The following is a 27,671-nucleotide window of genomic DNA, read 5'->3' on the forward strand; positions in this document are numbered from 1 at the left end:
GTGATGGGGATTAAGCCCATCACAGAGGGTGATAATCATCAACAGAAGGCACAGCAGTTGTAGCAAAGCAAAAAGCATACTGGATATTTCACCCTCCAAATTGTATTCTGTGGACAAGGAGGTAAAGGAAAAGTGAGGGAGAATTAGGGGGTTCCAAAATCTTGACAACTTTTCTGAAGAATTCAAGTAACTAATCTGAGCCTTTGAGATGGAGGATTGGGCCAGTAGATGTTAGGAGACCCTAGAGGTTGTTGGTACTATCCGAACCAAACAGTGTGACTTAGGGGGGTGGTTCTGCAAACAAAATACATTTGCTTTTGTTCCAATGATAACTTTTTCCAAAATGTGTCTTGACAAGGCTACTGCCCTAACAATCATGTATCATTTTCTTTTTGCGAATCATGTATCATTGAGAGGCATTTCTTGGGTTTTGTGTACTTGGAGTTTTCATGTGAATTTATTACTTGTGGAAGGTGCTGGATTGATAGCCCCAGGAACTGAAATCCTTATTTCATCTAGGACCTGATGCAAAGCCCAGTCAAATCAACAGATTTTCAGTTTATTTCAACCGACTTTGGATCAGGCCCTTACAGATCAGGAATAGCATAGACAGAAGGTACATTAGCTTCTTCATACCATGTACCTCAACCCAACCCTGGAGACATAACCCACTGGGTTGTATTTGATTTGTCCCCTTCAGTCCATTCCAAATTCAGCCCCTAAACACATCTTCCTGGCATGACCATCTGATAATGTCTCCCCCTCTTTTAATGCCTTCACTAGCTCCACTTCTGCTATTGCATCACATTTAAGCTTCTTGTCAGTGCCTTCAAACTCTGCCTGTCCGTCCTTCATCTTGTCACCCATGCCCTCCGCTCCACCAGCGCTCCTGACTGGTCTGCTCGTTTTTGTTTTGCAACATCATCTTCATGCCTCCTTCCAGCTGATCTCCTCTACGTGGTATAACTTCACTATTGTCTATCTGTCCTTAGACTGTGAACTCCTTGGAGCAAGGAACTGCTCCTTCTTGAATGTTTGGAAAGAGCATCTAGTGGGTGCTACAGCAGGTAAATTATAGTAGTAATCTGACAATCAGGAGCTGAAAGGGTGTTACAGGGAGCTTCCAGCCCACCAGACCTTTGTTTGTGACCTTCAGCTCTCCTCTGGGATCTGGTGTATTTTATTTTATTTTTACTTGTGGGCAAACCAAACAGAATTGCTCTGGCGAGCCATGTGTTACCTTTTCGCAAGCTCGGCTGGTGGGGAGAGTGCCAGTTATGGGTGAAACTTGTCTGTCTTATTGAGAATTTCCTAACATTAATAAACAGACACTTAGAGTAACTCACTTTGATAAAAGAACAGTGTAGGTCCTGATGCTATTGAATATGCAGAAGACTCAGAGATGAAACAAACCTAGGGAAGTAGGCGCTGTGTTTTTTGGCTTCCTGAATGGTTTTCAGCCCCAAATCAAATCCTAAGAGCATGGGAAAAGCTGCCTTCTGAAGTTGTGATGGTGTGCTGAACCTCACTGTAAGGCTCTGTCTTATAAAACTACTTTTGATGTGGACATTTGGCTCCAACTCACACTGAAGGCCATTGTAAGTAACCACTGACTTACAGGGCACAGAGAAGTTGGTGTCCTTGAACACTCCTAGAAAGTAGATTTAAAGTTTTTGGGCCAGCCCCTCAGCTGGTATAAATTGGTGTCACTCCAAATAGACTTTGTCAATCTACACCGATTTACAGCAGCTGGGCTCTGGCTGCTGTACTGCAAGATGTCACTGCTTTCAAATTCTATCACAGTGGATTGAGCAAAATTGTTTTGAAAGCAGGTTTGCCAATCCAGATTTAGATTCTAATGAAATGGCACTGTAATTATTTCATGATGCATACATGCTCCATTTTGTTTTCATTTTGCTATGCTTCTGTTTATCTTATTTCCTGCCAAACAGTGGGAGAATACCACATGTGTTACACAAAGAATTTCTCAGTGTAGCAAAACTTTTCCTCCAGATGCAAACTGGCTTTGTCACAGTTTAGCATCTTCATTTTCAAAGGCATTGCATTTTATAGATTTCAAGGGACAGTGCTTAAACGGTTAATACAAACAGCAAGTGGTCAACTCCTTGGCTTACTTGGAGACATGTCTCTTGCAAAATGTTGACAGGTTGAAAACTATGGAACTGAATTTGTAATGTACCTGACTTTGGTTTTATGAAGCCCACACCCCATCCTGTTGCTGCCCATCTAGAGTAAACAGCTGCCATTTGAGCTTTCAGAATAGCATTTGTTCAATAGAACCGTCCCGGTAGGGGCATAGAACATTCTTTAACAAAGGTTTGCAAACTGAGGGCCCATCTTGGAAACCCTCATTCCCTTGATAAGGGAGTGCAGGAACAGGCTATAAAGACACAAATCGGTGCAGAGAATTTCAGTTTTTAACTTTCCTTGTTTAAAATAAAATAGCAATAATAGTTCCAGCAGCATTATCATGCTAACTGTGGGCTGAGTGTGGGGTGGGAGAGAGGTGTGTTTGGGGAGAAGGGGGAGGATGGTTGGAGGAGGTGAGGGTTTGATGGGAGGGTAGTGGGAGGAGTGTTTGTGACAGGGAGGAAAAGCTGGATGTTTGGAAGGAGGGTGTAGGAGTGAATATTTGGGGAGAGGGAGGCATTTAGAGCCTCATTGGTGGTGGGGGTGTAGCAGGGGATTTATCCTGCTAGGGGGCACTCAGCACTGAAGGTCTGTGCCCATTGCCTTGCCCACACTTTGCTGGCAGTTACTCCACTGCTCTCCATGCCTGTTTCATCCTCTCTGGCCTCGTCTACCCTAGGAATTTCCCACCAGAGCACCCTACCGTTGCAAACCCTGAATCCGCTCCTCTGCCGGTAGCAATGGTGACAATGCACATACCTGCAAGATGCTGCTGGTGCTTTAACCAGAGTCTTGTGCAGGCCTGCTTAAAACTGAAGTGGTGGCTTGAAGCATCTTCTGTCCCAGGCGACCTTTGGTGGAGCTGCAAAGGTGGAGAACCCTGGGAATATATCCCTCGTGTAGACACAGCCCAAGACGTGGCAACCAACAAGTTTGCAAGGTTTGCTGATGGCTTTCATGGTGCAAAACATATTTATGAAGTGGAACACTAAAAAGCCGCCACATGGTTAAAATGTTCTGTTTCCACTTGCCTGGGTTACACTGGAATTAACGACTCAGAGGGGAAAGGCAGTTATCCTGAGTCATTCAGTCCCACTGTACCATACAATCATAGTCCAGGGAATCTAGTCCAGCCCCCTGTGCTGAGGTGGGACCAAGTACACACAGCCCATCTCGGAGAGGTATTAGCCCTACCTGTTCTTAAAAACCTTCACTGATGTGGATTCAACACTCTCCCTTGGAAGCCTGTTCTAGTGCTTAACTATTGTTACAGTCCCAAAGTTTTTCCTAATGTCTAACCTAAATCTCCCTTGCTACAGATTAAGCCTATTACTTCTTGTCCTGCCTTCAGTAACCTCAGAGAACAATCGATCACCATCCTCTGTATAGCCCTGAACATATCTGAAGACTGTTATTGAGTCCCCCCTCAGTTTTCTTTTCTCACAGCTAAACATGCCCAGTTTGTTTAGCCTTTCCTCACAAGCCAGGTTTTCTAAACCTTTGATTGTTTTTGTTGCTCTCCTCCGGACTCTCTCCAATTTGTCCACAGCTTTCCTAAAGTGTGGCGCCTGTAATTGGACAAAATACTCCAGCTGAGGCCTCACCAGTGCCTGGTAGAGAGCGACCGTTACCTCCTTTGTCTTATATACAACACTCCTGCTAATATACCCCAGAACAATATTAGCCCTTTTTCGCAACTGCATCATTGTTTACTCATATTCAATTTGTGAGTCACCATCGCCTGCAGATACTTTTCAGCAGTATGACCACCTAGCCAGTTATTCCCCATTTTGTAGTTGTGCATTTGATTTTTTTCTTCCTAAGTGCAGTACTTCCCACTCATCTCTACTGAATTTCATCTTGTTGATTTCAGACCAGTTTGTCAGTTTTGTTAAGGTCTTTTTGAATTCTAATCCTGTCCTCCAAAGTGCTTGCAACCCCCCACAGCTTGCTCTCATGGGCAAATTTTAGTAGCATACTCTCCACTCCATTATACGTGTAATTAAAGAAAATATTAAATAGTATTTAATCCATGACTAACCCCTGCAGGACCCAACTAAATACACCACCCCAGTTTGACAGTAAATTATTGATAACTGCTCTTTGAATATGGTCTTTCAACCAGTTTTGTACCCACCTTATAATAATTCCATCTAAACCACATTTCTCAAGTTTGCTTATGATAATATGTGAGATTGTGGCAGGTGCCTTACTAAAATCAATATATATCATGTCTACAGCTTCCCCCTATCCATTAGGCAAGTAACTTGTCAAAAATGAAATTAGTGGCTTATATGATTCATTCTTGGTAAATCCATGATGGGTATTTCTTATAACTCTTTATTATCCTTTGTGTGCTGACACATTGATTGTTTAATAGTTTGTACGAGTATCTTTCCAAGTATCAAAGTTAAGTGAATTATGCTGTAATTCCCTGGGTCCTGTTCATTCTCCTTGTTAAAGATGTGTACTATGTTTGCCCATCTCCTGTTTTCTGGGACTTCATCCATTCTACAGGAGTTCTCAAAGATAATTGCTAATGATTCGGAGATGGTTTCAGCTAGTTCCTTAAGTCTCTTAGGGTGAATTTCATCAAGCCCTGCCAACTTGAATACACACAACTTATCTAAGCACTTTAACCTGTTCTTTCCCTCCATATTAATATTAATTGTGTTAAGTATCTGGTCACTATTACCCTTTTTAATGAAGGCTGAATTAAAAAAGGTATTGAACATCTCAGCCATGTTGATGTCTTCCATTTTTAGCTTTCCTTCCCCTCTAAGTAGAGGACCAATACTTTCTTTGGTTTTTCTCTTGCTCCTAATGTACTTCTAGAACTTATTCTTATTGAACCCTCTGTTTCTCCAAGTTACTGTCCACTGATGTGATCAAAAATCCCTGATTCACCTAAAGCAAGCAAACATTTTGGATATAGTTCCAGGCATCCAAGTCCATCACTGTGTTCTTAGTTGTGATCTCCAGAGCTACAGTTTCATCCCAGACGTAGAGAAAGGGAAGTGAAGGGACTTAACTACTGCCTCCCACTAATAACAAAAGTTTCCCCCTACTGAATCCTAACACTTTGCATTGAATATTTTACCCCAGAGTATTTTTATTGTCATTAATAGTGACTCAATAGTAATCAATATACGAAGAGCAATGCACTGGGAAAATGCACAGCTACATTCATTGCTTTGGCTGGCCAGCAAAGCAGAGTGATGACTGAAATGTTTCAAATTTTGGCAATTTTGATGAAAGCTTTCTGAGAAAAATGTTTCCTATGTCTCAAAGGGCTGTAATGATATGGCTGACTGGGCTGTATTCTCAGCTGGTGTAATCTGGTGCAGCTCCATTGGTTATGTTAGCAAATATGACTCTGAATGCACCCAGGGAGCAGGCTAGCTGGGCAACAGTGCTTCTCCATCCTCATCACTTCTTCGTCACTGCTCATTCTTGCTCTGTCATTCTCTCTCTTTCACTTCCTCACGAGCTATCTCTTTCACTGTGTGTGCATAAAAAAGAGAGAGAGAGAGAAAAAGAAGAGAAAGAGGGAGGAAGGGTGAGAGACTGGTGGCTGGAAAAGTGGCACCAAGCAATCCTTGTCCCCCCACCCTCTTTTCTGCACTGGTGACAATGGTAATGGCCCATAGCCTGGAGCAGCAGTATCAGAAGTGGTCAGGGGATCCCTGGAGGTATTAGTAAGTAAGATACTCCTCTACCTATTAACTCTGTATAAACTTGAATGAATGATTCTGGATTTGGTTAGAACAATTCTAAGGAGGTAATCACTACCTGGACCATAGAGGGCAAACACTTGTGACAAGGGATGGGAGAGTCTACATTTCAGGATCCAAATTTCAAGGCAAGCTTAAAGGAGTCTTATTAAAAGTGTTTCCCAATGCATGTGGCTTCCTGTGACAGCACCTAAGTGGTTAAGAAAACGGCATGATGGACTAAAGCTGTTTCTCTTTTCCGCACAACAAATCGTTGAAGTGTCTGGTGTTTGACTCAGAAAGGAAACCTGCAGCAGTCATGTCCACTGAAATAAACCAACCAAGATTTGAGCTGCCAGCATTTCTGTCCGTTATGTCAAGGCATCCCACAGTTTAAAGCATAGCAAAGTAATATTTTTTTTCCCTGTAAATCCCAGGGTAAATATTAGGCAGACAGCATTTCTGCTTTGCACATTAAAAACCTGACCGAATTTGAAAAGCCTGCAAGTGCACTTTGGGGATTTTGGAAAGTGTCGTTTGGCGATGAGCTAAGACCAGAAGCTGCCATTTTGCAGACAGGGCAGGCGGGAAAAGCGTTTGGCCTCATTCATGACTTCACAGCTATGGCAAATATCAGCTGATGAATATTTATGTTATCCCTGGCAAAAAACCTGAAAGGCAAATGGAGTGTGTGTGTGTGTGGGGAGCTGAAGTTAGGGAAAAGATAGTCTGAACTCTGTGGGATTTCTTTAGCAATGCTTTCCACGCTTGAGCAGTAGCTGCTGAATGAAATCATTATGTGCTGAGATGCCGCACAGGAAAACAAAGTTTGTCAAGATTCTGTTCATCAGCACCTCGCACTTTGTTTGAACCTTGTATGTGTGCTGGGCCGTGAAAGGGGAAACCCTCTTCCTTAAATCAAATGCTGTGTATCTGGAGTCACATTTTTAAATGCTTATTATTGCAAATTGCTCTTCATCACATAACAGCTCAAACGGCTCAATGAAAGAGCGAGACTGGAAAGGAATATAAAGTGCTACTGGGGGGTGTGGATGAAATCCCTTTTTTTTTAACTTGAATTTTAGGAGATGGTATATTCATGCTAGCACCGCCTGTAGAAATGGAAGCACGCAGACTACCGGCAACAGTAGAGAATGGCCATTTACCGCTGCACAGTATTCAGTTCTACCACTTTGTCTGCAGATCGGTTCTGTCTGATTAAAATGATGATTCCTGTTATTGGCGTTCCAGTAGCACCTAGAGGTCCTAACCGAGATGGGCCCCCACTGTGCTAGGTGCTGTACAAAGATATAGTCAGAGACAGTCTCTGTCCTGAAGAGCTTGCAATCTAAACAGGCAAGCCTGATAAAGGGCAGGAGGGGAAACGGAGATGAAATGACTTGCCTTAGGTTACGAAGCAGAGCTGGGAATAGAAGCAGGTCTTCTGATTCCCAGTCTGTACTATCCATTTGACCATACTATCTCCCAAATTAGGAGCTACCTCAAATATCATGACACATTTGACTGCTGTGGGTTAAGTTATCCAGTTTACGTAGTGATTATGCTACACTTCTAAATAATAGCCTGATCTTGCTTGCCATTACTTCTGTGATAGCCCTTACTCACGTGAGTAGTCCCACTAATTTACACCGTGCTACAGGAATGAGTAAGGGTTTTGGGGACTGGGTGTGTAAGGCAGTAAAGTAAAATTATTTTCATCTTCTGTGTATCAAAGATTTCATAATCTAAAAACAATATTACTTTTTGCTTGCGCGTGGGAACCCAGTCTCCTTTGAATCTGGATTGTTTTAAGTAGGCAAAGGAAACCCACTCAGAGAAAATAAAAACAACCAAGGGACCATCAGCAAAACATCACATTTTCTTTGTATTCCTCTGATGGCTTATTTAAAAAATAAAAGTACATTTACTAGCCCCGGCAGATCCACCTGGTAGGTGCTGTAAATATGTTTGACTGTGTGTGTCTACAGAGACATTATGTTTCATTCTTAGTTCTTTAGCCATTTTCCCAGTTTGCTCAAGTCTTCCCCTCTTCAAAGCCTTTCCAAGACACTCACAGAGCATCACCATGCAAGGGACTGGGATCAGAACACTCCTCTCAATGCCCAAGAAGCTATAACTTAACTGCAAGAAGCAACTGTCAGTAAAGTTCATAAAGATGACCGAGCCATTCTGGTGAAGCAAGCCCAGTGAGGCAATTGCCTGGAGTAAATAATTGCCAGAGGCCAGTGAGGATTTTCTAAAGCTTTTGCGTGGGACCAATTTCAGATACCTTCAAAAAGCCTGATTTTCAGAAGGCAAGTGTGTGGCACTTTTTGAAAATCAGGTCCCTTTCAGATGTGTCAAATTGGACACCCAAAACCCGAGGCACCCAGAATAACTAGTTGGATTGCAAAATCATGGCCAAAGAATCTTGTAAAAGGCACAAGAGTTCAGCTGGGGGGACTAGCATAATGGCTAGATTTTGATCATTATACGGTTTCTGAGAAGGAACTCCTGGCGAAAGCCCTTTATAGATAATTATTTTATTTACCATCAACAATTAGTTGAAGAGACCAAGATCTAGAACCTTCAGGTTAGCTGTGAAGCATTAAGAATATTCTACCAGTCGTTTTTTTTTGTTTTGTTTTTTTAGCAGAGACGTCAATCTGTTTAATTTATAGGAGCCAGCAGATGGTGCTGTGATACATCAAGTGAGTTGGGGGAAATGCACCCTTATGTAATAGGCTACTAATTCTAACCTGACAAGCGGCATGACCGTATTCTCAGGAAAGGCTGTGTAATTACTAACAGAACAGGAGTGAAGTTCAGATCTCCACATCCTCATAGAATAGAAATCGTAGTGTACAGCATGCTGTCTAAACTGTTTACTTTTCCCAAACCAGGGAATTTGCCAAGTTATGGAGGCTTTCAATGAAGGGAAGAGGTTTTTAATGTGCCTCTGCCTCCAATGCTATTTGATTTGGCCTTTCTCTGTGGAACAACAAAACAAGGTTGCTAGGGAGACCAAGATGAGAGGGCGGGAAGGTGTGTTTCTCTTGTCCAAGCACCATAACAAAGTTGTTTTGTTTGTGAGAGGCGAGGCCAGCTGGCATGGCTACTCTGGCCAATGCTAGTGTAGACAACTATTCATGGGGAAAGGCGGGCCAAGGAGACAGAGATCCCCCATAAAACCTTCTAAGGCCTAGTGCTGCCATGAGCTCTGTGTGGGAGGCAGCAAAGTCAATGGGAGTTCACCCACATGCAGTTCATTGCAGGGTCAGGGCCTCTGGAATCACAAATGACTGAACAGTAGAAGGGTCCCCACTTGAGCAGCCCCAAGGATTCTGCCATGATGGAACGCCCACTCCCAGCCAGCTGCTGCGGCGGCAATCCACCTCCTCCTCCCCACAGCAATGGGATGCTCCTATTGGTCTGGAAATCCAGCCGCTATCTTCTCTGCTCCTTGGACAGCCATCTTCTGCTGGTTTTTGCCTCCCGCCAGGAGGAGGGGCTCTATTTTCAGTCTCCAGCTAGGTGCTAAGCATGAGCCTAGAGATGGCGGCATGTTTCTGACTGGGGCACTGCAGGCTGACAACCCTCTGCCCTCCCCTCAAGGGAAGGGTGTGAACCCCAGCGCTTAGTTCCTACCTGCTCCCACCTGGTGCTTCTTCCCCTTCATCACTTCAGTTCTCAGTCCTCCTTCCCCTTGCTGGCTCCTTGGCCTCATTCACTGAGTTTCCAGTCCCCATTCCCCCTCTCCATCCCATCTAGTGCTGCCCCCCTACCTGTTCCCCAGCCCTTAATGGCTGATTCCCTATTCCTCCTCCAATGGCAGTAGCTCACTGGTACCCTTATGTGCTCCCACTCATGTGGCCCTCTCCCCTAGACGCTCCCACCCTCTTCTTTACCTTATTCCTTCATTTTGTCCCTTCACATGCATCTCATGCTTCACGCACCCCTTCTCAGTCCACCTGCTGCTTCCTGACAGCTGCTTCTCCCCCACCTCCCAGATTAGCATCACCTTTCCTTTCTACTCCTGCCCAGCGCTGCCAGGCCCTCGCAGCTGCCAGGAGCAATGCCCCTAAATTATCCCTGTGGCTCATCTATACCAGACCCCCTCCACAGACTGGAAATTAGGCCATGTCCTATATATGCATGTACGAATATCCAGACCCAGTGTGTCTCTGTGGAACGAAACGTTAAATGAATCACACAGTCCTGTATTGTTGGTTATGATTTCACCTAATGCCTGTTTTTCTGAGCTACAGGGATAAGGGAAGGGCTCACTGACACCTTCACATTTCAATCAGTGTAGGATCAGACCCAATGCATTATTGCCCCCCTGTGGACACGTATCACTCTCTTGCAAAGTAACCCCGTGTTTGCCAGCTGGAACTGGCATCTTGCGAGCTGACAATGTGCTGTAAAGGGAAGAGACCTGGAAAAGGGCAGCAACTAGACTAGTGTGAAATATGCATGGCAAGGAACATAAACAACCTCGAGCAGCTGGTTTTGTTATCCCGCAAAGCTGTAAAGTTGAAAAAGGAGTTGAAAAGCAAGAGAAGGGGACTCCACACCATCCTGCTCTGCTTACTGGCACTTCGGGCTTTGAGTCAATTTAACTTTTTATTTTTTTTTTAAAGTTTAATAGCTCAGCCGTGGAAGGAAAGAGAGACACCACATTTTGAACTCCAGGTTTCTCTCTCAATCTGTTTGTACCTAGGCCCAATGGTGAGTTAAGGACAGAGTTAAAGCCTGTCAGGTTCCTGTCTTTTAGTTGACCCTTCAAGTTGTTTCAGCGTGGACTTTTGTGTGAGACTGCCCTTGTATTTTCTTTTTCAAATGTGATAGATCTGCTAAGCAGGGGACTACAACTCCCATTAGCCCTCACCCCACTACACATCCCTTTGCGCTTGGCCAGGTAGGTCCCTGAACTGGGAAGTGTCTGGGCTCCCTTTGGAAGCAATGTGGGCATGGTGAGCCAGGAGCTGCAGAGAATGCGTGAATTCAGCTGAAGTGCATGGCAAGCAGGGAGCCGGAGAGGAACTGAATTCAGAGTAGAATCCCCAGGAGTGTGTGTGGAACAAGCCATGACTACTGAGTGCAGGCCTGGGTGGGACTTATGGGAGAGTAGCAGCGGCTGGGCAGGGAGCCACTACAGAGGGACCCCAGGAGAGACACTCAACTGAACCTGGCCTTGAAATCTGCAAGCTCCTATTTGCTTGAATAGACACTGGACTGGAGAGGACACCCCAAGCTCTCTACTGGAGAGCCCCAAGGACCCAAACAATTGCTCCCTTTGCACTGTAACTGTTGAAGCCTCTAGGGTATCTACAGCCTTTCCTACCAGCCTTAGGAAAATACCCTTTCCCTCAACCATGTGTCTGGGTGGTTATTGGGACCCACCAGGGCTCGTGTTTAAACACCTACCATGCCCGCCTCCAAGTTGTGGTGCACCTGGCTCACGACTGGCCCCCTTGGGGTTTGGTGTGCTCTAGCCTTGAGCAACCCCCAATACTTACACAAACAATAGTTGGAAAAAATGAGAGCGGGCCCTTCGATATATAATACACGGTGTTTGAATGAGAACGGGCCAGATCCTCAGCTGGTGATGTAAACTGGAGTAGCTCCATTGGAGCTGGGATTATTCACACCAGCTGAGCATCTGGCCTACCAGATATGCCAAAAGCAATACCTAGTGACTTTTTTACAATGATGTTCTGCATTGGGGTGAAAGAGCAAATGAGTGTCAGACCACCTGGGTTTAGAACTTCGACTCCTCCTTTTCAGACACATAATTTGAGTCTGATCTTTCTTTCCCTTGAGGAATCACTGAATGATGAGCCAGGATGCTGGTGTGTTCAAGTGTTCTGCAGGAGAGTCCATCTGGAGAGAACCCCATTGGTTTTCATTTGAAAGCAAATAGGGCAACGTGCCGACTGAGACGCGATACGCATCTTAATGAGAAAAAACGATGGAAGGGCAAATGCAAGGACTTGCAACTAACTCCAGTGTGTGATTCAAAATGTTAGTAATGCTGACGTGATACTCTCTGTTGAACAGTGTCTGGGGACCCACTAATGCTCCATAGATCCAAATTGCACCCTCAGCTACACAAGTATAATCTGCAGAAGTTCCACTGAAGCCATGCTACCCCAGATTTACATCCAAAAAACTGAGACTGAAATTTGGGCCATAACCTTGTTACACAGAAACGGGATTCGTTTAACAGATTTATTCCTTCGACAGACATACATTTTAAAGGACTCTTTTGTATTATTCTCTGTGTGTTTTGATTCAGTGCACAGAAAATATATGTTATGATTTTAACAGATCTATTCCAATGCGTGATCAGCTTTTCCCTGTGCATGGTTCGTACAGAACAAGTTTTGTATGTTACGTAGCTGGTTTTCACTGGGTAAGGTGACTATCTATGTGAGTTTGTTGGTACTGTGCTGCATGTGTATTGATTCACTCTAGCACACTTATACTTGTCATTGATCATTTCAAAGACAGATTGTAAATATCGCATAATGAGCATACATTAAAGAAAAAAATTACATTTTACACTTGGGTCTTCATGCAGCACCTACCAGTGACTACTTATAATAATAATAATGAGTCTCAGTTATTTATCATGTCTATTATCATTACGCCTAGGAGCCCTAGTCATGGGTCAAAACTCCATTCTGCTAGCTGCTGCACAAACAGAGATCACATAGTCCTTTGTATGTTACTGCAATACAAATAATCTGTATTGTGTATCCCACAGCACTTCCCAAACTCTAGAAGCACATACTTGAGTACCTTGCTGAATCAAGGCCACAGTGAATAACGGATGTGGTTATTTAGGAATCCAAAAGCAGTGAGGAATTCAGGTGAACACTCAGGAAGCAGACCATTTTCATGATATCAGGGTGGACAACCGCTATGGAGGGTGATGTTATGGGTGGAGCAATTTCTTCGAAGTGATCTTCCCTTTTTCTCCACACTGATATCACTTCACTCTTTCCTGGATTCAACGTCAGCCAATTATTCTTCATTCAGTTGCTGATTTCAGCCCGGCCCTTGGGAGATGGTTTTGTTCGGGGCTGAGGTGAAGGTAATGTAGAGCTAGGTGTCGTTTTCATGTTTCTGATGTATCAACCCTTGCAGTTTCATACTGTGTTCTAGGGCTTTGAATCAGAGAGGGAGAGGCTGGATTCTTGCAGCACTCCCCGGGTGAGGGGTCTGGTGAGGCTGAGGTAATTTGGAGGCTGAAGGATAGAGCTGAGCAGAGGGTGCAAGTTCTGTTTCTTGGAGATTTTGAAATCTGGCAACATTTCAAATCAACAGAAGATCTCAAAATTCTCAGCAGAATTCTGATTTTTTTTGGTTTTTGTTTCAGGTGGATGGAAACGTTTTGTTTTGATTTTGACTTTTAAAATGTCGTATTCTATTATGATATATAATATAAATTCAAAACAAACGATTGCAATGTTCAATTAAGAAACATGTCATAACAGGATGTTTTAACATTGTCAGAATTACTGTCCTCCACCCCTCCGAATCCCCCTTCCCAGGTTTTCTTCTTAAACGAAATGCCAGTGAAATCCGCCCTGCTTCACAAAGCATTTCAGCATTGATGGAACCGCATATTCTGATGGGATGTGGTTGCGTCGAAATTTCTCTGACCGATTGTGACTTCGGATGAGGTGCCGCCCCACTGACTGCTGCCAGATCTTGAGGCAGGAACCTGTCATTCCATGGTTCACTGTATTAAACCTTGTGAAGAGGCCCAGCAGCGTGAGTAGGGATGTCTGGCCCTTTCCATAGCCGAGAGGAGAGGTCATCAACTAGAACCATCTCTGTATATAGGGGGAACCCTTGATAAGCTTCTTCGGGTATGCCTACAATGCAAAAATCCCAGCAGCAACGACTCTCAGAGCCTGGCTCAACTGACTCGGACCGGGGAGGCCCATGGTACAGGGCTAAAAATCGCAGTGTGGCCATTCCCACTGAGCCTGGAGCCGGAGACTTGCTTCTGTGTTTGTTTGTTTCTCAGTGTAGACGTAGCTTTTTAATGAACTTGCTAGGCTTAGTTTATGCTAACCAGAGGTCCTCCTGTGTTTGGAACTGTCTGAATGCATTTGGTCTCTCTCTACTAATAACCTATTAATCTGGCTGCTAATATTTTATTTATAAAACTGTAGCTGTGGCAAATGCCTCCTGCAATGTGAAGTTTCTTTAAAATCTACAAACTCCAAATGGCAATTTTAACAAAGATAAATAAATGCCCTCACCCAGACAAAAATAAATACATAGACTTACGTACATAGAGAAATAAGTAAACACAGAAACTCCACCCTGTTCCTCTTTCCCCTGCCCCCTCCTCAGGGCAAAGGACTGGGAGGACAGGTGAGTCAGTTATTATCTGGTGTGTTGCTATTTTGCCAAGGCCAGACCTCCTCTGGTTCACAGCCTTTGGTTCATCTATGATTCTATGAGTCTTGCACCTGGGATTGAAGTTCAATTGACTTGGACTGGGGGGGAGGTGGAGGCGGAACAAACTCCAGCATGGAGGCCTTCCACTGAAAACACCCAGCAGCCAGGTATTCCAGTCCGGGGGCTGTAAACTGGAGCACAACAGCTGACTTTAACTTTCAGGGCAGGATGTGGGGAAGGAAGTGGTGTTTCAGGTCACTGGGGCCTAGGCCATTTCTTCTGTGGGATGCTGTCATGCTAGGTTAGTGGCCGTGAGTTGCTGAGCAGTGCCGGGACGCCGGAGAGAGCCAGAGCTGTATCTTCTTGGCTAGGGGGATGGCTGCCTTAATGCAGAGCTTTTCAGGATGTGGGTTAAAGGGGAAGGGGAAATATATATTAATGTGAGTCAAAGTGAATCAAAGGCGAGTCCACCTGTGAGCTGATCTTCCATAGAAAAGGGCATGTTTCCTTCTGGCACGTCTCATTTGTGACTGTATTTGAACACTCACCCCAAAGCCAGACAAAAGATGCAAAACATGCATATGACAATCCTGTAGACAATATTTTTTTTGTTTGTTTAAGGGTCATTTCCTTAAATACATTGTGCTGTATTTTGCAATACAATGCCAACGGTTGCTGTGGCTGTTGACTGTGGGATGCATATGGAATGTATTGTACATAGTAAATTATTCATTACTTAGGACAAATTTTCATTTGAAAAATCATTGCTTTATAAATGTATCAAATATCTCTTGTAGACAGCTATACCTCTCATCCCAGTGGTCTTGGGGATCAGATTAAGTGTAAATCTGTGCATAACTAAGCAGTTGCTTTTCACATTTTCTTTCAGTTTTGATTTGTTTTGAGTTAAAAAATATCAGAATTTCAAAATGCCATTCAGTCCTCGGTTCCGGTGCTCCAACTGGTTTTGTGAAACCATCATTATCCCAAAGATTCAGAATCAACAGCCAGAAAGTAGTTCAGGTTTGCTTGAAATAAAATGATCTCAGGTTTGCTCCAAAAGTGCATGAACCTTAGCAGATTTTTTCAGGGCAAACCTGATGTGAGTTTTGAGTTTGCAGTGGAACTGCAAACCAGGCCAATTTTGTGCGGTTTGGGGTTTCGTTGCAAACATTGTGCACAGCTCTAGTCAGGACAAATCTGTACGTAAATGGGAGACCTTCAAGGGGAAACTGAGGTGCAGTAGGAAGTGGTGTTGGTGACTCAGTAGGTGGTACATTTCCTTATGAGTCAATACTGAACAAGTGCTCTTGTGTGGTGTTAGGAGGTGCTGTCTCGTCGATGTGCTCCTTTTTGGATGACACATGAATACCATGGTCATAGCCAAGGCCTTGTGGACTCTGCAGCCAGATGACCTGATTTCTGCAGCAGATTGGGAGTTCAGTGTCAGGATCATTTAAATTGAGGAATGGACATTTTTTAATGGCTGGGTGCTATTTGTGTACCCAGGTGAAACCAAGGCACTGTACAAGCATCTAATGAGAGATGGTTCTTGCTTCAAAGACTTTACAGTCTAAATAGACAAATGAAGTATTGTTTTCCTATTATACAGATGTGGAGCCAAGACTCATAGAGATTGAGTGCCTGAAACCAGATCTCCAGTGTCCTAGTCCAATACTTTAACCGCAACAGTATTTTTCCTCTCCACAAACATGCGTATAAATGATGCAGTCAGCACAGTAGCACGTGTGTTTTGTGTTCTGACGTTGACTTTCTCAGTTTCTTTTATGGTGTCCTCCAATGTGCAGTTTGCTACAGATTTTTGTATTGATCACACCTTCTGCAAGACAGTTGTGTGAGGGGGATTATCGATGTTCTGGCAGCTGGGTTGGGCACAGATGGCACTTTTGGGCACCTGAGAAGAGGCAGGAAGCAGTTTTGGATTGTGGGGCAAGAACATTAGCTGAGCGTTTGTGCTGACAGGGTCAACAGGGAAGCGGTCAACCATGTTGACATTTAAACTGATGGTTTGGCTTCATCGTTAACGCTCCTTGGAAGCGAACGGAAGCAGTTCACACATCTCCAAGAGCTACTACTTCAGGCTGTCTGCAGATGCAGGAAGACAACCATATATCCCACCCTTCAACCCTCTTCAAGCAATAGAGGTGTCTGACAAATGACCCGTATGAGGAAAGCCATGTTTTGTTGCACATTGTGCCATAATAGGTTATATAATGGTCTGTTTAAAAACCTGTTTTAAAGGCTGTTTTCTCACTGTGTGAATTAAATAAACCAGGTTTTCCAAAACAGGAGTTTCATCCCATGCGATCCTCAGGATCCCTCCATGGATTGGTAGAAGCGTTTGCACTGACCCTTCAAATCTCGAGCACGGAGATCTGCCTCTTGATCTGGAGGAGAAACTGTTATTTTTCAAGTCGATTAGCCACTAGAGGGGGATGTAACACACACTTTTGCTGCTGGAATCCACATGGCTGTTTGTTAAGCAGCAGAGTGTTGGTGATCAGGAATCCTAGGTTCTACTCAGGGCTCTGAGAGGGTTGTGGTCGCTTGCATAGAGACAAGCTAGCCCATTCGTATCAAAAGGCAGTACAGCTGAATAAATGAGCGTTAGGCCTTTTGTATTAGGGACTCAGGTTCTAGTCTCAGCTTTGCTGCAAGTGACCATGTGCAACTTTTCGATCACCTTCATTATAAATGTGGCAAATACTATTTGACTGTCCACTCAGGTAGGGTTATGAGGCTTTGCGCATTAATAAGGGCTGGGAGGTTCACAGCAAAATAAGCAGAATTTGGTAGAGGTGAGAACAGACCTCAGAGTTCCCTAGTTCAGAATTCAGTGCACCTTCACCTTGATTAAAGGATAAGGAGGCTCGCTCTTCTCCCCCACACCTGGAGTGTCACCCGATTTGGAACAGGGAGTCTAAATCAGCTAGACTGTCCTGCAAAATCAAGTACCTTTGGTATAGTCAGTCAATAGTAAGACGATTTTCTTTATAAACATAAAGGCTTAGAAACAATTGTTTTACATGAAAACAGATTCTGGAGCAGCTTTGCAACAAGTTGCAGACTATGTATCTGCAGAATTGTAACGTATATGGGGGCCTCATCTTGACTGTGAGGGTCTTTAAAGAATCCAGGGTTCTTTTTTCAACAGTGGGGAATCTAGCTTTCATGTCTTGCCAAAACTGCAGCTTACCTACATATATTCTCCGTACATAAATGACACCTGTGGTTTCAACTCGAGTGCTTGTTGTACTAAACGGTTACCTAGGATTGCTACATTGCACCTTAAGAATGGCTGTGTTTCAGTGGTGGGCAAGGGAATTCCTATACAATTGCATGGCCTTGTTGCTGTTGAAGCACAAACCTGGATTTTGGGAGTTTCTGGGTTGAAGTCAGTAGGAGTAACGTGACTAACCTGCTTAGGCACATTGAAAATCCCCCTGAGTGCCTAAGGTAGGCCCTGCGGGAGCCCTTGGCATAACTAATCGGATGAACCAAAGGCTGTGAACCAGAGGAGGTCTGGCCTTGGCAAAATAGCAACACACCAAGTAATAACTAACACCAAGTAAGCACATTCCTGGCCGGAGAGGATGGTACAGGAACACTCAGCGGTCAGAAGTAACTGCATGAACACATTCCTAGGAGGTGGTACAGGGACACACACATAAGGAGACAGAAGATAAGGAGAGAATGCCAGGATAATGGATGATGATGTTTTGTTCCAACTAGCAAGTGTATGTTGATCTTTCCATCTTTGTCAGCATCACTGACACGTCATTCCAAAGCCCTAGGTCCGGACTAGGGAAACGTCCTAAAGGACCATAAAACAATGATTGTGTAGTAGACCTGGCATCTTTCTGCTGGCCTAGGGGACTGCGCCCTGGTGTGCTAATGGAGCTGGTCCCATTGTCGTGGACATGTCTTAGTATACCTGTAGCTCCTGTGGGGCACTAGTATCACGCTTTGTCCACACTGAACCTGGCCGAGCGCCTTCGCCACCACACCGAGCCTGTGGTCTTTCTTTATGAACAACACTGAGGTCTGAATGGGCAAGCTGGACTCCTGGCTGGTGCAACTAACACCAGCGTTCCAGAAGCACCAGCAGCCTTCACCACCTTCCCCAGTACAAACAACGTGTATCTGCATCTTTAGGCCCCTCAGTGCTATTGACTATCCGGCCCTTAGTCTCGCTGCACCTCGGTTTCTTTGATTCCAGTAATTATGAGGCTAAATTTGATGTTTGCAAAGTGCTTTGAGATGTTCAGATAGAAGCCACTATAGTCACACAAAGTATTAGGCTGGGTCAACTGGTGCTGTCCTTCCTCACCTAGAGCGATGAGCACCTGTTGACATCAGTGGAACTATTCAAGGAGTAAGGGGCTACTCAAGGTGAGCATGGGCAGCACATTCAAGCCCATTCCTTTCTAAATGAGGCATCATATAAATACACTATAACTTTACCTATAAATGTCCGGGAGAGGTCTCCTTCTCCTTCTCCTTGTACGGTCCCTTGAAATATGTGTTAACAACTTATGCTGAACAATCTGTTCCACTTTGTATTTAGCTGTGACACTCTGAGCTAGTTTCCCAGGCCTGAAGCAGAGCGCTGTGTAAGCTTGAAAGCTTGTCTCTCTCACCAACAGAAGTCAGTCCAGTAAAAGATATTACCTCACCCACCTTAATCTCCAACTGTTATTTGTCATCCCCAGCAGCAACTAAAATTAGCCGGGGTCCCTGGTGATGGGAGTTCAGTGACAATAGCCTCACTTACAGGGACTTGAAAAGTATGTAAGGGAATGTGAGTTGTCTAATAACAATCAGTGATGACAAACCAGAGAAATAGGCCACAAAAGCACTGCCGGTTTCAAAACATGGAAGTAGTACAGAGGCAACGTGTAATGGAGGCCGGGGGAGGCTAAGCCTCCCCAATCTTCATGCCGCTGGAGGTGTGTGGGGGAGGGGCAGTGGCAGATTGGGGGCCCCAGGAAAAATCTCCCCCCTCCATGGCCCCGGGGCTGGAGGAGCTGTCCCTCCCCGCTGTGGAAGGAGGGAGAAGAAGGATCGAGTGGGGGGCAGGTTGTCGGTGGGGAAGAAGTGGAGTGGAGGCCGAACAGGGGCAGGGCCATGGGGGAAGGGGCAGAATGGGGTGGGGCCATGGGCAGAAGGGGTGGAATTGGGGGCAGGGCTCAGAGCTCTAGCCAGGGCTGAGAGAGCTCCACCATGCTCCTGGCAGAGCCTGAGAGCTTGACCCTCGCCAGGGCTGAGCGCTCAGCCTCCCCACTACCCTGGCTGGGGCCACGGAGGGGAAGGGGCAGGGGGGAGATGAGAGCAGCGAGCCACTGGCATGGCCTCGGCTGGAAGAGGTTGGACAGGGGGCTAGCCTCCCCAAGGGGAAGCGTCAACCGCCGCCCATGAAGTCGTACTTGGTACGTGGTTGCTGCTGTACTATTATATACAGGTGGTACTTTCTAACTGCAATGCAAACATAAGGGGGCTCTGTGTGAAATGGTCCTCACACTGCACACTAGTTCTGAATTTTGATGATCCCTTCGGTTCTTGGCTTCTAGCTGTACACAGCTGTTCGATTAAACAACACCTAACCAATGTCACCTGTAGTGACCAACTGCTAAAGCCTAGCAGTAAGGAAAGGAGCATACCCATAGTCTTTTCATTCCGGAGGGTCATGGTCATGGTCGTGTCTCCATGGCACCTTGTATTGGAAAGTCTGAATACATCTCCTGACTGGAAACATGAAAAATACATAGGGCAGCTACTGGTACATGGAAATAAAGGGTGGAGAGCGCCCTGCTTTGGCACCTGCTCACGGGGGAAGCCACAGTCCAGGTCCTTGTGATTTCTGAACTCAAGGACAGCTGGCTGTTAGTGCTGCAAGCCCCACAGATACTCCAGCATAGATATGTTGGGTGGAGCTATAGGCCCCTCATTTCGCACTGGCTGGCAGACTGAAACTGCCACTGGGGAAGGATGGGGGAAAACACACAACTAGATGTGGCTGGAAAATGGGATTTTTTCATGTGGAGAGAATTTAGATTTTTTTTTTTTTAAAAAAAACATATTTGCAGTTGGGATTTTTGTTTATCTGCTGAAAAGTTGAAATTTACTGTGGACAGCAGATATGATCCAGAGAAATGTTCGTTTCGTCCAAAACCCAATTTTCTGTAGCAAAACAGTTCTGACAGAAAATTTTCTACCAGTCCTTCCAGCAACACTTTCAAAAGGCAGGAGGGGGGGTCAGAGCCATTTCTGAATATTCTTTCCTAAATGACATGGGACATATTCTGCCTAGGTCCTAGGCAGGCAGTGCCTCCTGGAATGACCACTGGTGCTGTGTCATCTTGCACTTTCCTTACATATGGTCTGATTATAAAAGCCAGAATACTGCCCTGAATTTCCCTGTAAAACAAATAAGATATATTCCATGAGTCTTCACGTTGCAGAGGAACAGCAACAACACCACCTTATTTGCAATAACAACGTTACTGTTATTTATCATAACTACAGTAATATGATGCATTATATTGAGCTATGTCGTGTAGCAGCTGTAACTGCTAGTATCCACAATAAACAAAGAGCTTGTGTCTGTGCAGAGAAAGAGACTGATTCATAATAAAGTTGCATGCACCACTAACATAGGGTTTTTGTGCACTTTACTATGGGGTAGGTTGAACATAGCACGTGGGATTTCAAACCCACTGAAATTCAATCAGTTCCACCAAACTTCCTGTGCAACCTGTTTTAAACTTTTGTTCTGATAAAGAAATGGTTTCTTTAAGGTTTACTGGCAATAGGCAGCTTGAATGATAGTTATGTCATTGTCCTTCTACAATCCTTCAATATGTTGGCTATTTGCAAGGTCTGTTCCCTTCTTTCTTTCGGTTCTTTCTGACACCACCCCAAACAGATGCCTGTGATCTTATATTTCTTTTTCCACGGACACCTATGGGCCCAAATGGATCATTAACCCTAACAGAAAGGAGTTATAATTAAACAGTTGCACTTTTGTAGCACCTCTGCACTTTCATGCACACCTCAAAAAAGAACACTCATTAGAAGTCAATTTTGCAGTATATTAAATATACATCTATCACATGAACTTAACCCTGACTACACCCATACACACTGGAGTGGAGACCTAATCCTTTCAGTGCCCTGCAGAAGCAAGCCAAGGCATTGCTTCCACACAGGATGTGTTAGGGCATAGTCCTAGGATGTGTTAGGGCATAGGGCATAGTCCCAACCACCCTGGGCTGCTCAGGATGAGCAGAGACCGCAGTGCAACCAATTTTTACAAAAGTATATGAAAAGAGCAAGGGTCGAGTTTATGCTTGTAGTAACCTCATGGAATCCAGTGCAGCCAGAGCAAGAATGGTCCCAGGTGTATTGTGAACCTCTATCAGACTCCCCCTCACATGAGGCAGAGATAACAAGGTGACTCACAGTCCCGGGCACCCTGAGAACTGTCAGAGGGCTCTGTCTGAATCCTCTCTGATAGCAGAAAACAGCTGTGTGTAGTGATGGTTCTCATGATCTTGGAATCTCTCAGTAAAAAGACAGTTGTAAAATAATTGCTATTGACAATGTAAATCTCAGACCTAGATACCTCAGTCAATTCCTCCTGGATGCGCCCCCCGCCCCATTTCCCAATTTGGGGCTTTGTCTATTGTAGACTTTTTTCCTTTAAATCTCCCATCTTTGCTTCTCACTAGTTCAATTCCACCAGGAGTGGCAGGGACTCTCCAATAGACAAAGTGGTGGTGGCTGCTGGCATTTTAATCACCCTGCCCTAGGGACTAATTTAGTCACTGATGAAGCAATACAGGGAAATTTTTTAAGAAAAAGAAGTCTAATGTATTTAGCCTTAGACCAAATTAACTTCAGTGGAGTGGCCCCTAATTGTATTAGTGCTAAGTATCGCTGAACATGGCTTAAATATTCTAGTAGATTGTAATGTATCTCGGAAGTGCTGACTAACAATAGCCACTAGAATTAATAGATAATACCCCTCTCATATGACAGGGGTCAGTATTTTTTGTAACTCTGACCCAGGTAAGGTGACTGTGACCCAGGCAGGAAATAAAGTTAATTTGTCTTAGTGTGACCTTTTTCAAGAAAACTGATAGTTCTTAACAGTTGGTTTCCAGGAGTAAATGTTATGTAACCACTAATTTCTGACCAGGGAAATAGCTTGGAGGTTTTTTAACAGAGAGAAATTCTTCTTGGGACAAAACCAAGTAATATTTTTTACATAAATGTTATAACTGAATAATACGGAGCTCATGACTGCATGTGAAAATGCTACAGTCACTGAAATAACTGAGATTTCAACTAACTTTTGCTCTCGTTGTTGCTTACTATAAAATGGAAACACCTTATGCTTAACCGTCTGTCCCAACTTATATTTAGTTCAGACACTCTGGTTGCCTTCCTCAGACCTTAAAAGCTCTGTGAAGCTTGAAAGTTTGTACCTTCCAATATACCAAGATTGGTCCACTAAAAGATATTACCTCACCTACCTTGTGTCTCTTATACCATACAAGTGTGCATGGGCAACATTCTTGGAAATGTAAATTTGTGGCACACAAAATACTATGAAATTGTGATGACTTTGTTACATACACCACACATTATTGATGAAACTGCTGTTGTAGGCCAAAGATTTTGGTTTAAAGCAACTCTGTACAATTAAAAATTTAAATGTTACTTTTGAAAACAGGAGCCCACATTCATCCCTGATGTAAGACTTTTAATCTTGCCAGCAGAAAGGGCCTCTTCCAATCACTTGAGAGAATTGGGTACTCTCCAGTCCTCATTTAGATTCAATGCTTCCATGATGGCATGAAGGCTACAGTCCAGCCTGACAGTGATCAGTCTGACAGCTTTGAAATCCATTGAGGAGTCAAACAGGGATGTGCTTTGGCACCTACGGTCTTTGGTATATTCTTCTCTCTGCTGCGTCATCCTGCCTTCTCATCTAGCACCGAGGCTGTACCTCTCCATACAAGACCATATGGAAAACTCTTCAACGTTCCATATTTAAGAGCAAAAAGCAATGTCAAACACCACCCTATAGGAAAACTTCTTTTCACCAGTGAGGCACTGCTCGTCACAGACTGTGAAGGAGAGCTACAGCAATGTTAGAGTAGGTGTGAACTAACTTGTTATGAATTTAGACTAACCATCAGTGTACAGAAGACAGTGTTTATGGCATAAGGTGTGTTGAGTGCACTGGAAGTTTTAATAGCTTGTGCACAAGTTCTGCTCTCTCGAATCAATTGTCATCTTGAGATTGTTTCAGATAATCTGGCTTAATTCTTGCATGAGAAAGACAGCAACCTCATTTGGCCAGCTGACCAAGTACATGTGAGATAACAGGACACTGACAACACAGGTCTACCCACTGAAATTTGAGCATGCATCTGTATGGTGGCAAGACCTGGGCCACAAAGAAGCCTAGCACCTTTGACGCCTGCTTTCTTCACCATACTCTAAATATCAAGAGGGCAAACTAAAGTTCCTGACAATGAAGTATTTGAGGAAGCGAAATTACCAAGTTTAATCACTACCCTCAAACACAGACACCTCCGTTGGCTTGGTCAACTGCACCACATGGACAACAGATGTATTCCAACGGATCTTCTCTATGCAGAACTTGTGGGTCAGCCCAGTGGCCTTGAAGCGTTGAGGCCAAAGTTCAAGGTGGTTTGCAAGAACAATTTGAAAACTCTCAAAATTGACATTACCAGCTGGGAAGATGTGGCGAGTAACAGGCTATACTGGAGAGCTGTGCTGCACCAGGAAGTTAAAAAGGCTGAAAAGAGGTGGCTGGGAGAGAGGAAAGTGCAGCAGGCCTCAAGCACTTTACCCCCGAATTATTTGTGGCAAGGGCTGTCCCTCAAGAATTGGACTTTTTTATTCCTTTGTGATGCTGCAGCATGACACGTAGACGCCAAAGCCATTCAGTTAGTATGCCACCCTCTTCTGAGATGGACAGCTGCCACATGCGTAAGTAGGTGCAACATGTCCTTGCACCAGGCGTGGGATTAGATCACAGCTTCTTACCTGTTACAAATAACGTCTTGGATTATTAACACTACAGCCCATGTATCTCAGCCTCTCTACCAATCACACAAGCCCTTGGACTGTGACAAATTGCGACAAGGTGGAATACCTGGGTTGTGTATGTTTGGGGTGGTTTTTTTTCCTTTGGGTTTTTTTTTTTTTTTGTGGTATGACATGCCACCATGCACAAAGTATAATGATTTAATGAAAGCTCTTAATTGCTTTCCTAATGGAAAATCAACTTAATTACAATTAAAATATTGTCTGCCATGCTTTTTTCCCCCCTTTGTGTGCATGAGTTTGGGTTTACTACAATTATTACTTTTGCATTTTGTTTGTAGAGAGGAAGGCAGGATTTTTCCAATTTTAGGCCAGGAAAAGCTACCAGACTTGCATGTGAGTAACGTTTTCTTATTATGCTGTAACTTCTGAGTCAGTTTTATGTTCTTTACAACTACAGTTCCAGGAGTCAACAAATAGGATCCAACACCAGTTGGTAGGAATACTGTGCACACTTTAAAACAATACATAAAACAGAATCCACCATGAAATGAAATGCTTTAGATCAAAGCTTCTCTGGAACTCAAACCCCAGACCTTAGCCCCTTTGCAGGGAGAGCTTTGGAAATCCAGATCCAGACCTGGATTTTGCTGCTCAGGCCCATTCTTTAATATTAGTATGTCTAAGAAAATAAAGGCTGACGTTTGCAAAGCCATGTAAAGGATTTTGATGACTACTTCCCATTAAAATCATTGGACACCCAGTGGGAACTGGGTGTCCAAACCCTGTAGGAAGCTTTGAAATTTTCTGACAAAATCTTTTGATTTATCCATTTGACTGTTTGCTTTTACCCGAATGGAATTTAAGCAGCTAACCTGTGTAAAAAATTAAATTTCTTACTAATGCTACATTATAGTTTCAGAATTAAATTGAGCCAAATTCAGTCAAGGAATTCAACTCACCTACTAACCTAATTCTTTTCTCTCTGGCTTTAGTATTAACAAGATGTTTTGCATTCTAATTGTAAAGCCTGGGCAAAATTAAAATAAATACATTTTCTCTCTGTAGATTCATGGACATATTTTTGGATTATCTCTATTAAATTCAAAGATCGCATAGGTTGCCTCAAGGCTACACACAGCTGTTTTTTTTTATTAATTATAAGCAGGACTTCTATTCAAAAAGTGCTTAAGAGACACTTATTGGGGCAAAGTCAGTGTTTATCTTTTTAATGCGTCCCTTGGGGTTTTTTTTTCTGCATGTACTCTGCTTTTAAGTCAATTGCTTTCATTCTTAATTTTTCCACTCTTATGATATTATTTTGATCTCACACCAGTTTTACACTGCTGTAATTCCATTGATCTCTGTGGAATTACTCCTGATCTACACTGGTGGAAGAAAGGTGGGAATGAGCTCAAAGGGACAGATTCTTACTAGTGCAAAATGAATGTGAAACACTACTGTTGTGCTTTGAGAGCATTTCACACCCCCAATGCACAAGTTTAAATGATTACATGGGTTGTGGACAATGGTGGCTCTGGCTAAAGCTAGAAGAAATTTTTCAGATGGAATTTGTTGCCAGTGTAAACTCAGATTTGACACCAAAACATTTCACAAATGTATGTTGGCGTCACTGAATTGTTTTGGCTGGAGGGGGGGTCCTAAAAAATTCTGAAATTGAAATGTTTCAGTTTTTCAATTTGAAATGACTTTTTTTGTTTCAATTTTTTTGACTTCATTCAAAAAAAAACAATCAAAATTGTTAAATGCTCAAAATTGAACCAAAACATTTAATTTCGGATCAAACGAAAGGTTTTGTTCAACCTGAAATGAAATACTTTTAAACTTTGCAGTTAACCAGAAATTTCATTTTTCAGTTCAACACAAAAGTTTTGGGTTTTTTTCTGAATTGCCACTGAACTGAAAAAAAAGCATGGCTCTAGATCTGTCCTGTGTACCCTATTTTTGGTGGTGTTAGAATCCAGAATGGAGAAAATAGGTACTTGTCCTGCCTGTTCTTTCATGGATATTTCTGGTGGGTTTCTTTTGTCTTTTACAAACCTCCCTCTTTCCTTCATTACTCTGCCCACAATTTTTCTGTCAAGAGGCAGAATCTGAGGCAACCAGCATTGCAGTTTTGTGAATCATTTGAGACTCTTAATGACAAGTCTAGAATGCAAAGCAGTAATTGTGGCTCTTGCTCCTAACCAGTTGAAGGGACTGATCTGCCAGGAGAGCTACCTCTTGGAGATCAGAAGTGCAGGGGAAAAGTGAAATACCAAAAGACAGGCAGAGCTGGACCTTTCAAAGGAAATTAAAACCAATAGTAAGAAGTTCTTTAGCCATATAAATAAAAAAGAAGGGGGACTGCTAAGTATTGAGGACAGGGTAGAGATTAAAGATAACCTAAGTATGACCCAATACCTAAACAAATACTTTGTCTCCGTTTTTAATACAGATAATGAGGAGCCTTGGGGGCAACAGCAGAGTGGCTAATGGGAACAAGGATATGGAAGCAGAAATTGCCACATCCAAGATGGAAGCCAAACTCAAACAACTTAATAGGACCAAATTGCGGGGAGGGCTGGATAATCTCCATGCAAAATATTAAAGGAACTGTCACATGACATTGCAAGTCAAATAGCAAGGATTTTTAATGAATCTATAAACTCAAGGCTCGTATCCTATTGACTGGAAAATTGCAGAGATAGTACCTCTCTTTATGAAAGGCATGTTGGGGGGCGGGGGAAGTGATCTGGGGATACTACAGGCTTGTTAGTTTGAACTCAATTGTATGCAAGGTCTTAAAACAAATTTTGAAAGGGAGGGAGGATAAACACATAGAGGTAAATGGTAACTGGGATAAAATACAGCATGGTTTTACAAAAGGTAGATCAGGCTAGACCAACCTTCAAGAAGATAACAGATTTTCTACACAAAGGAAATGCAGTAGATATATTCTGCTTGGATTTCAGTAGATCATCTGACACAATTCTGCATGGGAAATTATTAGTTAAATTGGAGAAGATGAGGACTAATGAGAATTGAAAGATGAGTAAGGAATTGGTTAAAGGGGAGAGGACAATGGGTCATACTGAAAGGTGAACTCTCAGGCCAAAGGGATGATACTAATGAAGTTCCTCAAGAATTGGTCTTGGAACTAATCTTATTTAACATTTTCATTTATGACCTTGGCACAAAAAGTGGGAGTGTGCTAATAACATTTGTGGTTGACACAAAGTTGGGAGGTATTGCCAATATGGAGGAGGACCGGAATAT

The sequence above is a fragment of the Lepidochelys kempii genome, chromosome 3 (genome assembly GCF_965140265.1).
Source record: "Lepidochelys kempii isolate rLepKem1 chromosome 3, rLepKem1.hap2, whole genome shotgun sequence".
Classification (NCBI taxonomy): domain Eukaryota; kingdom Metazoa; phylum Chordata; order Testudines; family Cheloniidae; genus Lepidochelys; species Lepidochelys kempii.